At 40.5% G+C, this 16,569-nt stretch overlaps 1 protein-coding gene across 2 annotated transcripts in view; it reads left to right on the top strand.

Moving 5' to 3' along the window:
• The window catches only part of COL4A1 (collagen type IV alpha 1 chain), a 130,856-nt gene that overhangs the window by 59,360 nt on the left and 54,927 nt on the right, over positions 1-16,569 (top strand). The gene's annotated exons all lie outside the window — the stretch shown is intronic.

Here is a 16,569-nt window from a genome sequence, read left to right as displayed (position 1 = left end):
ATACCTTGATGTTATTTTTCAGTAACAAGTACAAATGGATCATTGTTGAACAAGAGTGATATTAAATTATATCTCTTGTTGAAAGCCATTAGTTTTCAGTTCATACAGTATGCCAGTATCTTGTAACTAGATCATTTTTAAAAGTGATAGTTTGGGGAAATAAATTGTATTGAAGCTTATGCTGCATTTATTTCCAGCTGCAATTCTAACTCTCTTTCCTAGAGCTCTTGCTGGCATTTTTCATTTCAGTTGTCTAGTCTCAAAAAGCTCTCTTTGAAAGAAATAGGTGCTTGTCTGATATGCTAGAAGCCAAAACTACCTCAGATTAATGCAGGCTATTTAAAAAAGTGGAATAGAGACAAAAACCCATCCATAGCAACAGAAGTCCTAGTAAATTCCAGATCTCATGCAAACTTGTCCAGCAAGTCAGCGTACTCTGCACTTTTCCTAATGGGTTCCATCACAAACTTCTCTGACTTTGAACATGTGTGTAGTGAAATATTTACATACTTTTGGACTGTGTAGGAAATTTAATTATTGACATTAGAGACATCTAGACAGTATTAAAGAAAGTTATTTGAAGGTATTTTGGAATGCATTTAGAAGTAACTTGATTTGGATCCATGTATATCGGTGCTTGCTCATTACATTAACACTCTGAGGCTTTCAAATGCGTACTTAGGATTTTGAAGAGAAAGCTGAGTTTTATTTATAAACATCTGCCCCCCACCCTTTTTTTAGCCCAGTATATCTTTCCATCCCAGTTCTGTGCACTTAATGCCTGTCTAAAATAAGGACAGCCTGCTACCCAGTCCCCGGCCTGAAGACAGGAGTTGGTGAGGAAAAGCAAGGGAACCATCCTTCCTCCTTGCCTCTGTAACATTTCTAGAAATGGTCTTTCCAGCCAATGCATTGGGATTTGAAACGTCTCTGCTAAAAACAGTTCCCACTAATGCAGACATCCGAAGTGGTACCTGTTACATCAGAGACCTATGTGAATGTTGCTTGATCAGAGAAGGACTGATGAGAAAGACTGATCATAGCCAGCATCCAGGCCAGAAGAGGGCCACCTTGCCTAGCTCTTGTGGTACCCCGGGAGACCATGTTAGAGAACATCTGCTCTCCACTTCTCATGTAGCCACTTGTGTGGGAAGTACATCCATTCTGCCTTGCACCATCCACAGCCAATGTTGCCTACGCTGGAAACCCTTTTGATCTGGCTTCCATGTTGTGCAGAAGTGCACACGCTGAGGGCCTTTTCCAATCCACCCACACTCTTCAGCAATGTAACCACACCAGTTTACTGCTGTGGGAGCTTTGGCAGCTGCGGAAGTGGGTGCTGGGTTTACCCTTTAATGCCTTAATAATTGACATCTGGAGATATATTTCCTACTGTAGTGTGGGAAGAAGTTCCAGACCCTACAACTTGGGGGTGGGGTTTAATTAAAATACATTTGGCCAAATCATCATATTAATGACCTCACCAGAAAAAGTGCTGAAAATAGTATTTGACTTAAAAGCTGTGAAATGCCCAAGAAATATTACCCAACAGAAATTCAGACATGGAAGACTAAATTATATTGCCGTATTTTTCTCTCTCATTTGAGAATCTTTTCATCAATATGACCATTTGGATGGCCATATTTAGAATACATTCAATATGTTCTCTCATTAAGCTGTTTCCATGAAAATTGCATCTCTATGCCAAACTCCTTTAAGATGACTCATACTTTATCAAGGGCATATAATTGACAAAGTCTAAGGGTTTTCATCCCTTTCAGAAAATTTCAGAAAGTGAGTGTAATTGCAACAGATGGCTCTTATCCTATAAAGCCTTTATTATTACACTGAACACCAGGCTGTTATTTTAAGCTATTTAATGTCAAGTATCAAGTATTTGCCAAACAAAAGGTGCAGAAATCTTAGAAAAACATATTATTGCTAAAATAATACAATAATAGATAGTACCTTACTGTTTTCCATTAGCTATATTAGCCTAAAACATCTGCATTTGCTTCCTCTTACGGCTTTTATTTGTCTTTCTGCATAATAACGGACTGTTCTTTCTAACCTCGCTAAAGTGTGAGATCTGTTTAAACTGATGAGAGTTTTGAATGCTTGCCTACATTTTATTGGATTATTCAGAAGCAAAGAGAGGTTATGTTTTCTCTTTTATGCCTACCTAGATTTTGAGAACAGTTTCAAGCAGCTGTGGAGATAAGAAGTTCTAGCCATTAATGTGTATAGAAAAAGCATGTTAAGCATTTAATTACCATTTAGAACAAAGGCTGTACAGAGCTGAGTAAATTTCTCCATGCACTGTCTTTTTCCAAGGATGTTCATTCTCTCATTCATGACCATTTACACTCATTTTACTCCACATCAGAAACATGTATAAATGGATATAACACTGGAACTTTTCTGTAACTAATACAGAATGATCAGTCTTCTAATACTTACCAGTTTGAATGAATAAGTATAAATTCTCATTCTTCAGTATAAAAACCGTATGATGGTTGCCCTGCCGCAGCATTACTCATTAAAAGTTAAAGTCACAAGAATATCAAATGGGATTTTGTCATTGCACCTGAAGTATTGCACTTTTTAAAAAAATTTCTGCTGGGAAATTCTGAAAGAAAATAGAAAATAAGAACAGAATTAACTCTTATGTAACTCCTGGTTTCGAGTTTTGGGTTTTTTTTTTTGTTTGAGATGTAAGAAAACTTGAGCAAAACATTTTATATTGACATATTTTTGTTTCCCTAATTCTGAGAGTGTATCTGTATTGTTATACCTACATAAAAATTAATTCTCCGTTTCCCTTGATGGGTGCATTCTCCCTGTGTGGATTGACCACGCTGCAGAAGTACACGAGCTGGCTTGAGCCATTTTGGGTCTGGAAGCCAGGTAGCTCTGTTACCGGCTTGGACTGAAAGCTCCTGGGACATCCCTGTGGTTTCCCGTCAACGGTAGCTGTGACCAGTCTTTATCTCCTGTGCAGTCATACAGTCTTAAAAGTCACAGGTGGTTTTGCTGTCCGCAGGTGACTGTGCTTCTCCATTTTCTCTGGGAAATGTAGAGTTGACTGTTCCAGTAGACTGTGTCCCTGTATATTTGTTTTGGTTTGGTTTTTTTAAGGTTTATGAGATTGGGAGTGCCTTCAAGGCTTTTCCTGTTATTTTAGGTATCAAAAGATAGAGGAAAAATATTTGTGATATTGATGAGTTAAAACAATATAAAACCCCTTGTTGGAGAGAAGTTCCGTCAATCAGTGCCAAGATGACTATTAAGTACTTTGGAGTTTCCTTTACAATATAGCAGAGCGCAACAAATCAGTTCCTCTAGTGGAGCAAATGAGTAATCACTAGATCTATGCTTTTCATATTCAATCTGTATTGGCAACACCAAGACTTTTTTGATCAAGAATGTTGATTTTTACACTTTCCATTGGCACTTTTTCATGTCAATGTTACTATTCGGTTTTAATCAGTTCTTCCATAGTTTTGCTCAGTGTTTCTATTCAAGTGGCTGCTGTAGGAACTTACCTTGTGCACAGCACCCATTCATGCCTGAGTTGGAAAGACTATGAACTGAGGATGCCAACGAAAACACAGCTAAATTATATACCCCAGATAGGGATGTAAAGTGGACAAGAGGGGTGATGGGCAATGTGGGAGGCAGTGTCTGCAGTCTGGGAAAGGCCAACAGATAACGTGAAATGGTCCAATCATTCCTGAAAGGGGGAAATCAGAAGAGCGTAATAAAATAAGCAAAGATGCTGATCAGCTGCAGATCTGGTGTTCTTCAAGGAGACTTGAGGCTGATAAATAGTTTCAAAAGTCAGGCCATTGTCACAATGTTTGTGTCAATTTTACAGTGACAGTAGTGTATTTTTATTGATTTACCCAAATCAGAGAAAAAGAACATCTATGTCTCATGAAGAGAGCACACCAACAAAGCTTCTATTCTTGAAGAGATGTCAAGAGACTTTGAATAACATTGAATGGGATATGCTAAGTATTGGAAGTTTTCTACAGTTTCCCAGCTGGCAGGCTAAACTGCTAAGTGGCATCTGGTGCCATCAGATTTTCTTAATTTGGAATAGTCATTGGAACCATTTGTCCCATTTGCCAAAATGAAACCTAATGTCTCTGGCAACATTTTCTATACTGAGATGCACTTTTGTACTCGGTACGGTACGTATCTTTGATTAACGCAAACTAGTGGATTACAACAAAGAATTTATCTTTATGGAAATAGTGCTATAAAAGCAGATATCCCAGTAACACTATGCGATGGGGTAGGCTCATATTTCGTTTTCAGAGCTGACTTCTGAAGGTTTTCACACAGTAGTATTTGAGTTGGCATAATACGACCTTTTAAGCAGCTGTTGCCAGATGCTCATCTTTGCCTGTAAAGGTGTTGGTATAATAATCTCAGGCATTTCTTCATGCAAGAAAACATGCTCTCTAACCTCACAGAGTTTGATTTTGTATTTGTACAGCTGCCGCTAGTGTATGTCTTCATTATGGTTTCTCGAAGGATTACAGGCCTTATTTTGATCTGAAGCATGTAAGCCTCCAATGAAGTCACTGAAGTTTCCCAAATGTGAGATCAAAGTAAGAAGAGAAAAGACCTCTAAGATCTCCACTTCTCTGAAATCTGCATGCTTGGGAAGTGGAGCTGCCCGGTGCCTGTGCAATGTCCACACGTAGTTTGGGATCTTCTAAAATTCAAAATTTGGTCCATGCAAACAGAGTCACGCTTCCAGTATCTACTGACTACGTAGTGATTATAAAACTTATGTCCCAGCATGCAGTGTTTTAGTATCTGGTCAAATGCGTGACAGCACCTGCAGCATGCTTCTCCTTTCTGTATGTTCATCTTACTGCGCTAATACTCTGTGATGCAGACAGGGTTTTGTGGGTGTAGGTTATGGGTCTGGGACAGCATATGTCTGGGGAACAGCAGCAGCTTTGTAGTTTACCCCTCAGGCTCCTTTAAATCATTCTGCCATTCAATTTATATTGTGTTTGCTGGAGACCTCACACCAAGCCAGCCAGTGTAATTGACGGTTCTGTGATATGTCAGTTCCCACACAAGGATTTAATACTTGATGCACTTAATAATCAGTCTCTGCCTACATTTTCTCTCTAGCAATATTCACAAGAAGTAACAGGGGCATATATAATTATTACTAGGGAACCATAATAATATGGTAATCTCCTTAAGTCACTTTCTAGTCTTTCTAGCCAAGAGCAAAAAGTGGTTTGGGGGTTTTGGTTTGGTTTGGTTTGGGGTTTTTATACCTCATACTATTGTAGGTAGTTGTTTGGTTGCCTTTGCTCAGCTACCTCTTATTTCAGATTTTAGACCTGTGTTTTTAGAGAGAGATCATAACTTACATTAGTCATTGAAAACATCCGGCCATATGATGATGGCTTTCAGAAAAGCAGATCAGAATTCTCTTAAAGTTTGGATTTCATTAAGAAAGGGTAAAAAGCTGTTTTCATACACAATCCTCAAAAACACTTCCAGCAGAGGCAATAGCAAAACTTGTAACCATACATGCCTGGAAGGAGACAGAACAGGAAGAGCAGCATGAAAGCGGGATTTTTCAAAGAGGAAACCTGAAGCAGCTGCTAAAAAAGCGATAGTGGAGCGCTTTATCACACTAGCAAGTTCCAGACCATCTCGAGAACCTCTTTAGCCTAGCCAAGAAAGAAGTTTAGGATCACAGAAGAAGCAAGAACAGCCGAGAAAGCATTTTTAAGAGATGTTAAAAAGGATTTACATTTCTTTTCGGGTAAGTATAACGCCTGAGAAGGTTTTACAGAACAATAAGTAAATTGAGTTGTAAACAACATAGCAAATAAAGTTAACCTAAAGGATGAAAATAATTATTAGCTTTCAGCAACAGGTAAAATCTTCTCCTGTATCATCTTTAACAACAGAAGAAAAGCAAGATTAAGGTAAAGCCCAGGGAAAAGCAACTTAGGCTCCCACCTAGAAAATCATGTTTCTAACCCTTAGAATATTTAAGAGTAACTAGAATGGCAAAACCTACCCATAAATTTTGTAGCTCTTAAAGAAAGCATGTGACAGCTTCCACTGAAGTTCAGCTGGAACATTTTTAAATGTTTTGATATGCCAACAAAAATAATTCTCACCAAGGCTTGTGTCAAAGATCAGTGTGCAGTTAAAGTAAATAACTGAGTTGAGTGAGTGAGTGAACACAGACACTGGCATCGTATCGGATGTCCTCTCAACTCTTTTCTCATTCAACACTTACTGACTGTAAACGGATGCAACAGAAGTATTTCATGGCTAGTTAGCAGAATACTAAAAGCTTGGGGGGGGGTGTGCGTGTGTGTGTGTGTGTGGTGTGTTTGGTGACCCTTGGTTTTTTTAGAACGTTTTGCTCAACTGCCAAGAAAGACGCTGCAGAATTGCAGAACGGATGGTTTAAATAGTAGTAATGGAGACAGGGACTCTAGCACAGAGGCGCAGTCTAAAGTGCCCTCTGACTCCAACGTCAGGGGTTAGATGAAGAAAAGGGAAGAACACCAGAGGCTGGTATAGTGGAGCAGTGAACAGAGAAGGTGCTGCTGGGTGTACCAACACCAACCTGTAATGAGATTGGTGAGTTAAGGATGTGATTACAAATGTTCAACTCAAGCTTCATTTCTGTCTGAAAATGTGGAGATTGAAGCTGGAAATCCAGTACGGACACACGTAGCCTTGTAAAACTCCTCCAAAGGGATCTCTTTAGGAAGTTCTAGGTATTAAATGTACTTAATTTAATGGCATGGGAGCTAAGGGACAATGTTTACCTCAGAAAAAAAGGAAGAGGATAGCACTTGGGAAAGCGACACTCTCCAGCTGTAGGCAAAGTACAAGCTTCTGATAGCAAAACTGTCTTTGTACCCTACCTGTCACTGGGCACAGCCAGCTTCCAGGAAGGGCAGGGCAGGTGGTGTTGCTGGTGCGAGGGCGCCCAGGGGGAAGAGCTGTCCCCTGTGACTGTCACCATCCCACATCCCGTGGCTGTGTCGCTTCCCCGCCGGCTCCTCTGGGTGGCAGTCATACATCACGGATTTCATGTATTCTGACAGGCACCTTTACACATCCTTGCCTTCTTTTTTTTTTTTTTTTCCCCCTTTTTTCCTTTTTTTTTTGGTCAAAAAGAAAATCTTACAGACACCTACTAAGCTGTACAACACCTTCTGGTTGGCATTCACCGGCAAGTAATGATGCTGGTATTCTCCACAATGTCAAAATAAGGAAAATATTTGCTTTTAAGTATTATTAATGTTTATCGCATCTTCGACAACTTAAGTGGTTTGGGCTGAACAACCCTGAAGGTACTAGGAAAAAACTATATTGTAGTGTCTGTTCTCCAATGCTTCTGGTTGCGTCAAGAGCCTTGAAGAAACAGGGATTTACACTTTTGAGGCACAATGTTATCCGCCTTGTGGTACTTTCGTGACAAAAAGTCAGAAGCTAGAATATTTTCTCTAGCTTTTGTGGAAAGATATTTTACTCTATGCAACTTTCAAAATGTTTAAAACTTTAGACATGCCATTTCAAACCTAACCCCAAAAGCGGCTGGAATAGCACTGTCTAGAATAGTACTGTCTGACATGTACTCCTTAAGATATGAGCTACTTCATTATGAGAACTTTATTGCAGTCTGTACTGTCTAGGACCAGCTGTCCATGCTTTTACTATTTATGGAAGAGATTATTTTCTGTAAATATGTCCATGACAAACCTTTGGCAACAGAATAAAACTTGCATGTAACGTCACATTTCATTCCAGGTCTAGGATCTGAACAAAAATAAATTGAAAAAACCTGAAAAGTTCAAGACCTTTTTCTTCTTCTGCTGTTTAATCTTTAAACGTGGGCCTTTAAACAATGCCAAATGCAAACAAATGCTAAATAATTTTCACAAATGAAGAAGGAAGGGCGTGGAGCATTTTTACCCCTTATATTCTTGGACCTTCAACACTGGAAGTGGTTTAACACAATGTGCAATAAAACAAAGGAAGAGTTACTCAGACCTAATGAGTTCAACAGATGATTAGAAGGGGTGGGAAATATAGTACCCTTTTGATTCAACCTGTCTCCAGGTGATAGAATTTCCTTCTTTTTACACTGCAAATGCATTTGTCCTTCAAGCATCCTCTTCCCTCGTGGTTCTTTGAGGTTCTTCTATTCCCAGTGGCTCTAACTGGTGGGAAGAGGCTCCTTGGTGATGTCAAAAAAGAAAAAAGAAAAGATTGGAAAAAGCCATGCGTACCTTTGGTAAAAGGTTTGTGTGACTTACTCCTGAAACATTGTGAGCTCTGTGGTTTGGTTTCTTAGGGGTTTTGTTTGTTTGTTTGTGGGGTTTTTTTGTGTGTTGTTTTTTTTCCCCAAAACCAAGAAAAGATTAAACATAAATACAACAAAACAAGTATCTTAGAGTTAAACTTCCAAGCTTTGTGCAGACTTCCACAGTTGGAAAATGAAGTTCACTTGCTGTCTTTTGGCTTGTGCTGTTAGTCTTGTCTTTGTATTCCTGTCCTTCATATACCATGCCCTCAACCATGCTTTGAGGTGGACTACTGGCTTATAAAATGTTCAAATAGGGGTCATGCATGCTATCTTTTGTGAATTAATGTGCATGTATCTCACTAAAATTCAGTGACTTTTTCTTCTTTTTTCTTTTTAATATTTTTTTAATGGAGGGAAGACAAGCAAAATAATATTTTGCTGTAAGTACAAATATGTTCCTCCTCAGCATCCTGGCTACTTCTGGATCTGTAACATTTATCTACGCTGGAGTCAGATATCATGCAAAAAGTGATCAGCCAAAGACACACAAATGTAAGGAAACATTGAGAGCTTAAGTTAAGAGTGTACATGGCTCAAGAAGTCCTAAAAAGTGAAATCTGGGCAACTCCATTGATAAAACTGACTACTGCAGTTAGAAAATGAGGAATAACGGGGATGAGCAAGAAGAGGAATTACATGAAGAAAGCTTAGCAAATTACGTAGGGAGGGGCCGTTTCTTAAAGTTGGTTTAACTGATATTGTACAAAGCTAACAGGCAACCAGTTGCTTGATACTAATTACATGGAGGCTGAGCCCGTAGCCATGACTGACTTTTGAATGTTAATTTTACTTCACTCAGCTTATTTTACTTCTTATTGAGCTTCTAAATAAAATTCAGACACACTGTATATCCCCCACTTACTTGCACACCAACTAAGTACATACATACTGATATGTAGAGAAAAGGGTAATCAAAGATCATTATTTCTATTTTTATACTCCTGGGAAGCACTTAGCAGCTTCCTGAGGAATGCTCTGTGCAGCCATGAGGTGACACTGACATATGCTTTCAGTCTAAGCATTCTTTCATATTTAGGAGGCAGAGACACAGGCTCAGTCCCTGAACTATAAACCTGAACAGCTCACTAAATGTTTATACAGAGAGATTCACTATTGGAGGTTTGGGTTCATTTTGTACCAAGCTGCGCAGGTTCCCCAGTGTTGTAAATTCACAAGGCTCAGGAACGGATACTTTCACAGTAGGAAGAGTAATCCCTTCAGGGAGTGAAAAAATGGAGGTGAGTGAGATGCCATCATTTGGTGATCAGAGTGCAGCTTCTGCCTGTATGTATATGAACCTATATGGCACCGGCTTTTGCACCATAAGTAGGCACTTGTCAGTGTTCCCACCTCAAAGTGCTGCCTGAGAGCTGGTTTAACTGCAGGACTGAAGGAGTCCCTCAGGTGAAAGACGCTAGGGAGGGAGAAAAGGGAGAAGAAGATGGCAGAACTAGCACTGTGGCAGAGAGGCCATGACTAGAGAGTGCTATTCCTCAGCAGCTCTTGGGGTAGCTCTTTGTTGACATACATGTCTGCACATAACATAGAGCGACCCTGGTAATGCTTGAAGTTGTGCACAGGGGACTCATCCAGCCCACAGCCAGCCCTGCTGTGGAGCTGTGTAGGTCATGTAAAACTGTCATGCATGACTGCCTCTTCTTTTAGTCATGCCAAAAATACTAGACTCATGTTTTTGTGTGAGTGATCTTTCTCAGATGTTTCCTGGCCGTGCAAGAATCCAGGCTCTCCCCCCACCTGACTCCCCCCTGGTTCCCCTCTTCCATTCTGCATGCTGTCAGGGGCTCAGCCCCAAAACTTCTGGGTGAGCCAAGATCTCTACAAAGCTCCTACACAGATTCTTTGCATGTCTTCACAGTTATGTTTGTGTAATTAATTACTTGTTACTCATGTGGCTCCAGAATTGTATAGCTGTAGCAGAGATAGATTCTAGTGCTGAAGGATGTGCAGTGGGAATTTTATAATGTTAAGCATCCTTAGTGCATTTGAGGACACTTGCTCTGTGAGCATATAGCAATAATTCTGTTTGACTGATATCCACTTCACACTTTCAATAAAATACTGAAAATGGTAAGTGCAGCTGAGGACAAACAGATGATATTTATTGTACATGTTTATTTTAATCCTGAAAGATATTCAGAGCCGGTGCTCCCTCTGGTGGTTAAAAATGCTCTTTTAATAAAGGCTTGGATATTCCCCATGTCTCTGTTTTCACTAATGTAACACTAAGCCAATTACAATTCTGTAACTCATGTTTAAAAGAGTGTGGAGAGAAGCACAGTGACTTGAGAGTGCTACTTAGATCACCCAATGGTGTTTCCCACTGTGCAGTGTAATTGCTGGTCTGGCACCTCGAAGCCAGTTCACTTGATCGCTCACAGTTACATCAGCTGAAGGAACAACTGCAGAGCCTGCATTCACCTCTCATGTGGCTTGGGATAGTCTGGGTAGAAACCATGTAGCGCATTGCAAGGCTGTTGTGCTTTGATGTAGGTTTTACAAGGTCACACTGGAGGTGTGATGAATGTTTTGGAAGGTGGGTTTTCTTGTTAAGAGTTGCACCTAGGTCTCAAACTAATTTCTTTCAAAAGCAATATTTGAGACTGTTTCTAAACTCAGACTGAATAGAAAAGAAAAACAGAAAAGAATGCTGAATTGTCAGGCCCTATTTCTCTCTTTTTGGAAACCGCATCCTCAGTTTTCATATTGAAGCAGTTGCATTTCTTTGCTACATGTACCCTTGGTGGCGTTTCAGTTCAATGAACATTAGCTTTTAGGGAGCATATGTGTTTGTGAGAGAGAAGGTCTAAGCTACGACAACGTTGGAGTCAGCAGCAGCACCAGTCTGAAGATGGCTTTCCGGCAAGGTCAAGTGTTTTTTGGCTCCTAGCTCAGCTCCTCTTGCAGTGAAGGCACAGCTGAGGAGCTCTGGTGGATGAACTCCAGCAAACCCCACTGCGCTTGTGTGAGAAGCTGCTCTCTCTGCCTTTCCACCCTGTGTCCTGCATTGCTATGTCCTCCTCGCGTTGGTTCTGGCAGCCGCCTGGCCACCTGACGAGCTCCTCTGCTCACTGAGGCTCACTTGCTAAAGAAAAGTGAGTAAATTTAGTGAGCTGAACTGGTGCAGTGGGGGCTGAGGCAATCATACCAGCTGGTGTAAAGAAGGGTGAGGTGGCACCATCCCTTTAAAAGGAGGAGGAGAGCCACCTTTGCTGGGTAGATCCGTTCAGCTGCCTTTTGACATCTCTCCCTAAGACTGAGTTTTATGTCTTTTGGGCTGAAGGCAGGCATGTGTCTGCCCTGCCATCTCAGCTGCAGGGCAGTTGCTGGCAGAGGCAAACGAAGCGCCTTTCAAATGGCTTCGGGAGGATCTGCACATCATTATTCACCACGTGCCTGAGTATCTGGAGAGTCTGAAAACATTATATTCATATGGGCCCAGGCACCCTGTGAGCCCACACTCCTGGAAACAGTTGATATATATCCATGTTACCAGTCTCTCAAGTCTAAAATCTCCCAGTCCAGCAGTCCCTAAACAAAATAATTGGGGAAATAATTTTTAATGGGGTAGTGATTATTTCTTCCCCTTCAGCACTTAATTTATTACAGCTGAATTTTCTAAAACTATTTACTTCATATGACTCTCTTGCATAGAAATCTGCAGTTGTTCCATGTGTCAAACAGCATTTCATGGCTAATTTGGAAGGGTAGGTGCCAGCAAAAATATCAGCCCATGTAGTTAGGCTTAACAGATTCACCTCTGTTTAGAAGTCCAGTCAATTGCTTTTAATTTGAACTATCTAATGCAAAGGCATTTGGATGCATTTCACAAAGGCTGGACTAAAACAGGCATCTTGCTTATTAAATGAGTGCAACAGCAACTGAGCACTTACTGTCTTTTCACATAGCACCTCCGCATTTTCAGCAGCTGAGTGGCAGAATATTCATTTTTGTGAGCTGAAAAATGAATTCTCCTTTGTGCTTTCTGACAGTTTGCATTGAATCAGCAGAGGTACACATGACTTGGTTACATCTGTTTTAATTTTTGAGTCTCATGAATTGATTTGTAAGAAGCAGAAGCTCTTTCAATATTACTTGCCAAGATTTGGCAGCTGTGAATGTTGGAACTTGAACAATACATAGCCCTTGCAGTCACAGTCTCATGCTCTTCATGCACTGCAGCTAGAAATTTCAGTGCCGAGCGAAAAATAAGTGGGGTAGCAGCGGTGATCTGGTGCTTGCCAATTTATGTAGTGTGGATGCTTAATGATTTGCAGCATAAATGTAGTACAAACACTAGCTGTTGGGCTGTTTGGCTGGAACACTGAGTGAAGAAAGGAACTGGGCAGGCAAGCAGGGAAAGGATGCTGCTCAAAATATTTCCTTGCAATGCAAGGCATCTTCAGGACATGCTTATGTCTGTAGTGTGCAATGTAAAAAGCAATAGCTTCCTCTGAGCTTGAAGTTCCAAAGAAGCCACTTTGGGTAGGAAAGCAGCAGTGCAAGTGTTGCTACCCCAGTGATCTCCATGGGCTAATCTACCCAGTGACATTCGGACACATGGAGCTCTGCATTCACATGACTGTACAGCTTCTAGATGGTAGAGTTTCTGTCCTCTCTTGTTCAGTGTAGGTACTTTGAGACTGATAGAATTTTACTGTAATTTAGTGTAGTTTCACTGATGCCAAAAGAACACCTCGTGGTGGAAGTTGGTACTAAATGGAGCGGGAGTATTGAAGTTAGACCTTTATTCATTAGCACTTCTTCTTTCCTTATAAGTTTTGGCACACTAGTTTTCTAAGACTGTTATACAAAGAGGCAGTCTCATATCTGGACTAAAGAAAAGGACTGGAACCCAGGAGACATCCCTAGGTCTGTTACTGGGTCTTGGTGGAGTAGGCTGTCCTAACTTCTCTGAGTTTTTATGAACGGCATGGAGGAGTAAGGTCCCATTAACTGTGTAGCCTGAGACCGCACAAGTTTGGGCTACTTACACAGTACTTACTTTGGACTACTTACCCCAAACTTCCTTTGCAGCAAAATCAAATGGGAAAGCAGAGCAGAGGGAGAGGTATGAGAGTGTAAGTCCACGCTCCCCTGTTAGAATCAGTGGCCAGGGTGGCAGGTTTCCTGCGGAGAGGGATCTGGCAACTCTCACACCCTCAGTCAACTTCATGTTTCCTTACTTCCCTCTGGCAAATCACAGCCAAGAAGATGAGCTTAGTTCCAGTATGAGAAACCATTAGTCTGCAGTATTTGGGATGGTACAGCCATCCATGTGCTCAGGAGTTATGCTTTCTAGGCCTTGGGACATCCAATAGCTTGACTGGATGTCCAGAAGTCCTGAACAAATAGCCAGTTATTTTCCTTGTTGGTCTAACAGTTCAAGTCAGTAAAATAAAATGTTTCTACAGAAACGTGGATATATCTTAGCTCGAAGTGACTCGGTATGGTCTCGGATCTGCTCCTGCAGCTGTTTTACCCCTCAGACAGGGCAGCATGGGAGGTTGAAGACAGCCTTGAGAGAATGGACTATAGTTGCCTTGGAAGCCCAAGTTTTTATTTTTTCAAGCCTTGAGTTTACCTCCTTGGCAAGCTGAAGTGCTTGTTACCTTAGTGAGTGATTTACAGGCATATTAAGGCCCTTTTACAGTGCCAGAACTGTCTTAAGGCAGCCTTAGAGTAAGTGAAAATCTGATCTGTAAACCTCAGTTTTATCTTACCCTAACAATGGAGGAAAGACTACTTCCCTGCATTGCAGGGTGCAGTGGTTCAAAATATGTTGAAATCCTCAGATGGACAGTGCATAAAGTATTAGTCGCATTGCATATGACTCATATTTCTCTGTAGGTGTCAAAATGATCTTGTTTTCTTCTTATTTGCACATGTTGTACTTTTCTTCAGCAATGGAAAATGCTGTTTTATGTCCTTGAGTGTCTTCTGCCTCCTTAGTCCATCTCCCAGCAGGTCATAAGAGCAAGTGCCCAGGGTTCAGTGTAAAATCCCGGTCTGAAGTGACACAACATCTGGTTTTGTAGAGATACACTTGTCAGTGCAGTGCCAATTACAAAGCCAAAGTATGGGTTTAAGAACCTCGTAATCTGTTCAACATTTTAGATAGCCTTTGGATTCTAGGATAATTGCTTCAACTTTTATTCAGGGGCCTGGATCCTGATACATGCTTCCTTAACATATTTTTCAAAACAGTTTTAATTACTTTAAAATTTGGACTTTGTACCTCTTACAGCTGACCTGAAGAAATATATTTCTTCAGCTGTTCTGCTGTTTGTTTTGTTTTGCTGTGTTTTGTGGTCTAACACACTGCCTGGGATGTGGGTTACTAGCAAACTATATTTTCAAACTGTGGCAAAGAATACTGGGGAGTAAATAGAGGAGATTATGCCATTTCAGCACTTCAAGGAAAAACTGATTGTTTGCCTCAGAAAGTACCATTTTATTGAAAAAAATATTTTTGTGGGAGCAAGGAGAGGAGAGGCAGCAGGAGAATTTTTCCTGGCAGGAAATTTTAATAAATGAGTGTTATTTTTATTTCACTGTCTCATGCTCTTATCATCTCAGTTATAGTTTTCTCCTCTCCTTCCTGCTTGGCCCTGCTCTTCTTACCCGTCAACCACCTCTCTTCTCCTTTGTCTCTTCATCCTAACAAAATCCTGACCAAGGAGCTAAAAGCCGACATCAAGACAGTAACTCCACAAATCTTCCAGTTCTTCTCATCTTCCAAAACTGTAACTAGCACCATGTCCATGGGTCATCCGTGGTTTCCTCTGCCTGCGTATCATAACCTTTTCTTTGCAAGATGCCGTTATACCTACTTGAAGAGTAAGCTCTCCAAGACTCAGATGTTCTTCTCCTGTGTGCTCAGTCCTCAGCTAACCCCTGAAAGTTACCAGCTTATTGCTGGGAATCTTTGTCATAAGCAAATGGGAGAAAAATTTCTTGCTATTCACCATCCTAAAATCCAAATAGTAAATCATTTGTTAATTACAACTAGCAATTTCATCTCTCACTGTTTTGCTGAAAATACTTAAAATACTTTGTGTAGCTTCCTTTTGTGTGTTTTGAACCTTGTTGATTTTATTTCCTTGTCGGTGTCCTTTGAAAATTGGTCTGTTTTGAGTTTCTAAAACAGGTGTCATGTTTTTTAGCTGTTGTCCAAACTTGTGTACCTTTTCCTTTTTGCAGTTGCTCATTAATGTTTTGTTCATCCAATATTTCCACATTTTTTGGACAATATGAAGTGTTTCTCCCTGTTTCACACCACACCTTGAGAGGACAACTCTACTTACTTCCTATACGGAACATTTGGCTTTTGATTTGCTTGATTTGGTGTTTTCAGACTTTGACATGCATAATTTTTTTCCCTCTCCCCTATGTGTAGATTTTGCAGCCTTTATTCAGACAGCGTTCCTCTTGTTTTCAGTGGGAATCCAAGTATAGTGAACACGTAAGAGCTGCAATATTGATCTAGACTGTGGATGGATTTTCTGCCTCTAGATTTATCTGATTTAAATACATTTGGGGTTGTAGGGAGAGGGACAGCAAAGAAAATACAGATGCCCCATACAACACTGAAGAAGAACCTAGAGGTTGACACATACAATCTGTATGTTCAGCTTCTTGGGAAGATCCTGTATCTCCAAGCACTCAGGCTCTGAACCACCCTGAAACTCAAGACTAAGTGACATGTCTGGTCTCCAAAATCTGCTGTTGTGAATGATATACAAGAAGAGGAGTGCTATTGGGTATTCATACAGTAGTGACTGAACAGTGATATTTGCAGTTTTCAGGAATTTAGTTGCTGATTTAGGGTGTCAGATTTTCTACCAGGGTTTAGTGGTATCTCAGTAGGAATGCAGGTAAGTCTTGTTAGAGGGAAAGTGGCTTTCCTGATCCCAGGGGTATAAACATGTTATGAACAGTGCTATTTAGGGAGACAATAAAAAAGTTTCACTGACATTCAAAGAGTGCTTTTCTATTATGCCACATTCAGACTCTGCCAACCTATTATTGAACCAGAAATATTTATTTGTTTACAATAATCCTTCTTTCAAATACCAACATGAAATGTTTGCTGTCACATGTAGCTTCTTGCCACCTACAGGTTTCTTGAGCACAGAAACGGGATAGGTGGGTTGCTTGAAGAAGCAGCT

Source organism: Phalacrocorax aristotelis, chromosome 1 (assembly GCF_949628215.1).
Source record: "Phalacrocorax aristotelis chromosome 1, bGulAri2.1, whole genome shotgun sequence".
In the NCBI taxonomy this organism is placed as follows: domain Eukaryota; kingdom Metazoa; phylum Chordata; class Aves; order Suliformes; family Phalacrocoracidae; genus Phalacrocorax; species Phalacrocorax aristotelis.
Note: the sequence above shows the minus strand (reverse complement) of the source record. Positions and strands in the feature narration are given on the sequence as shown.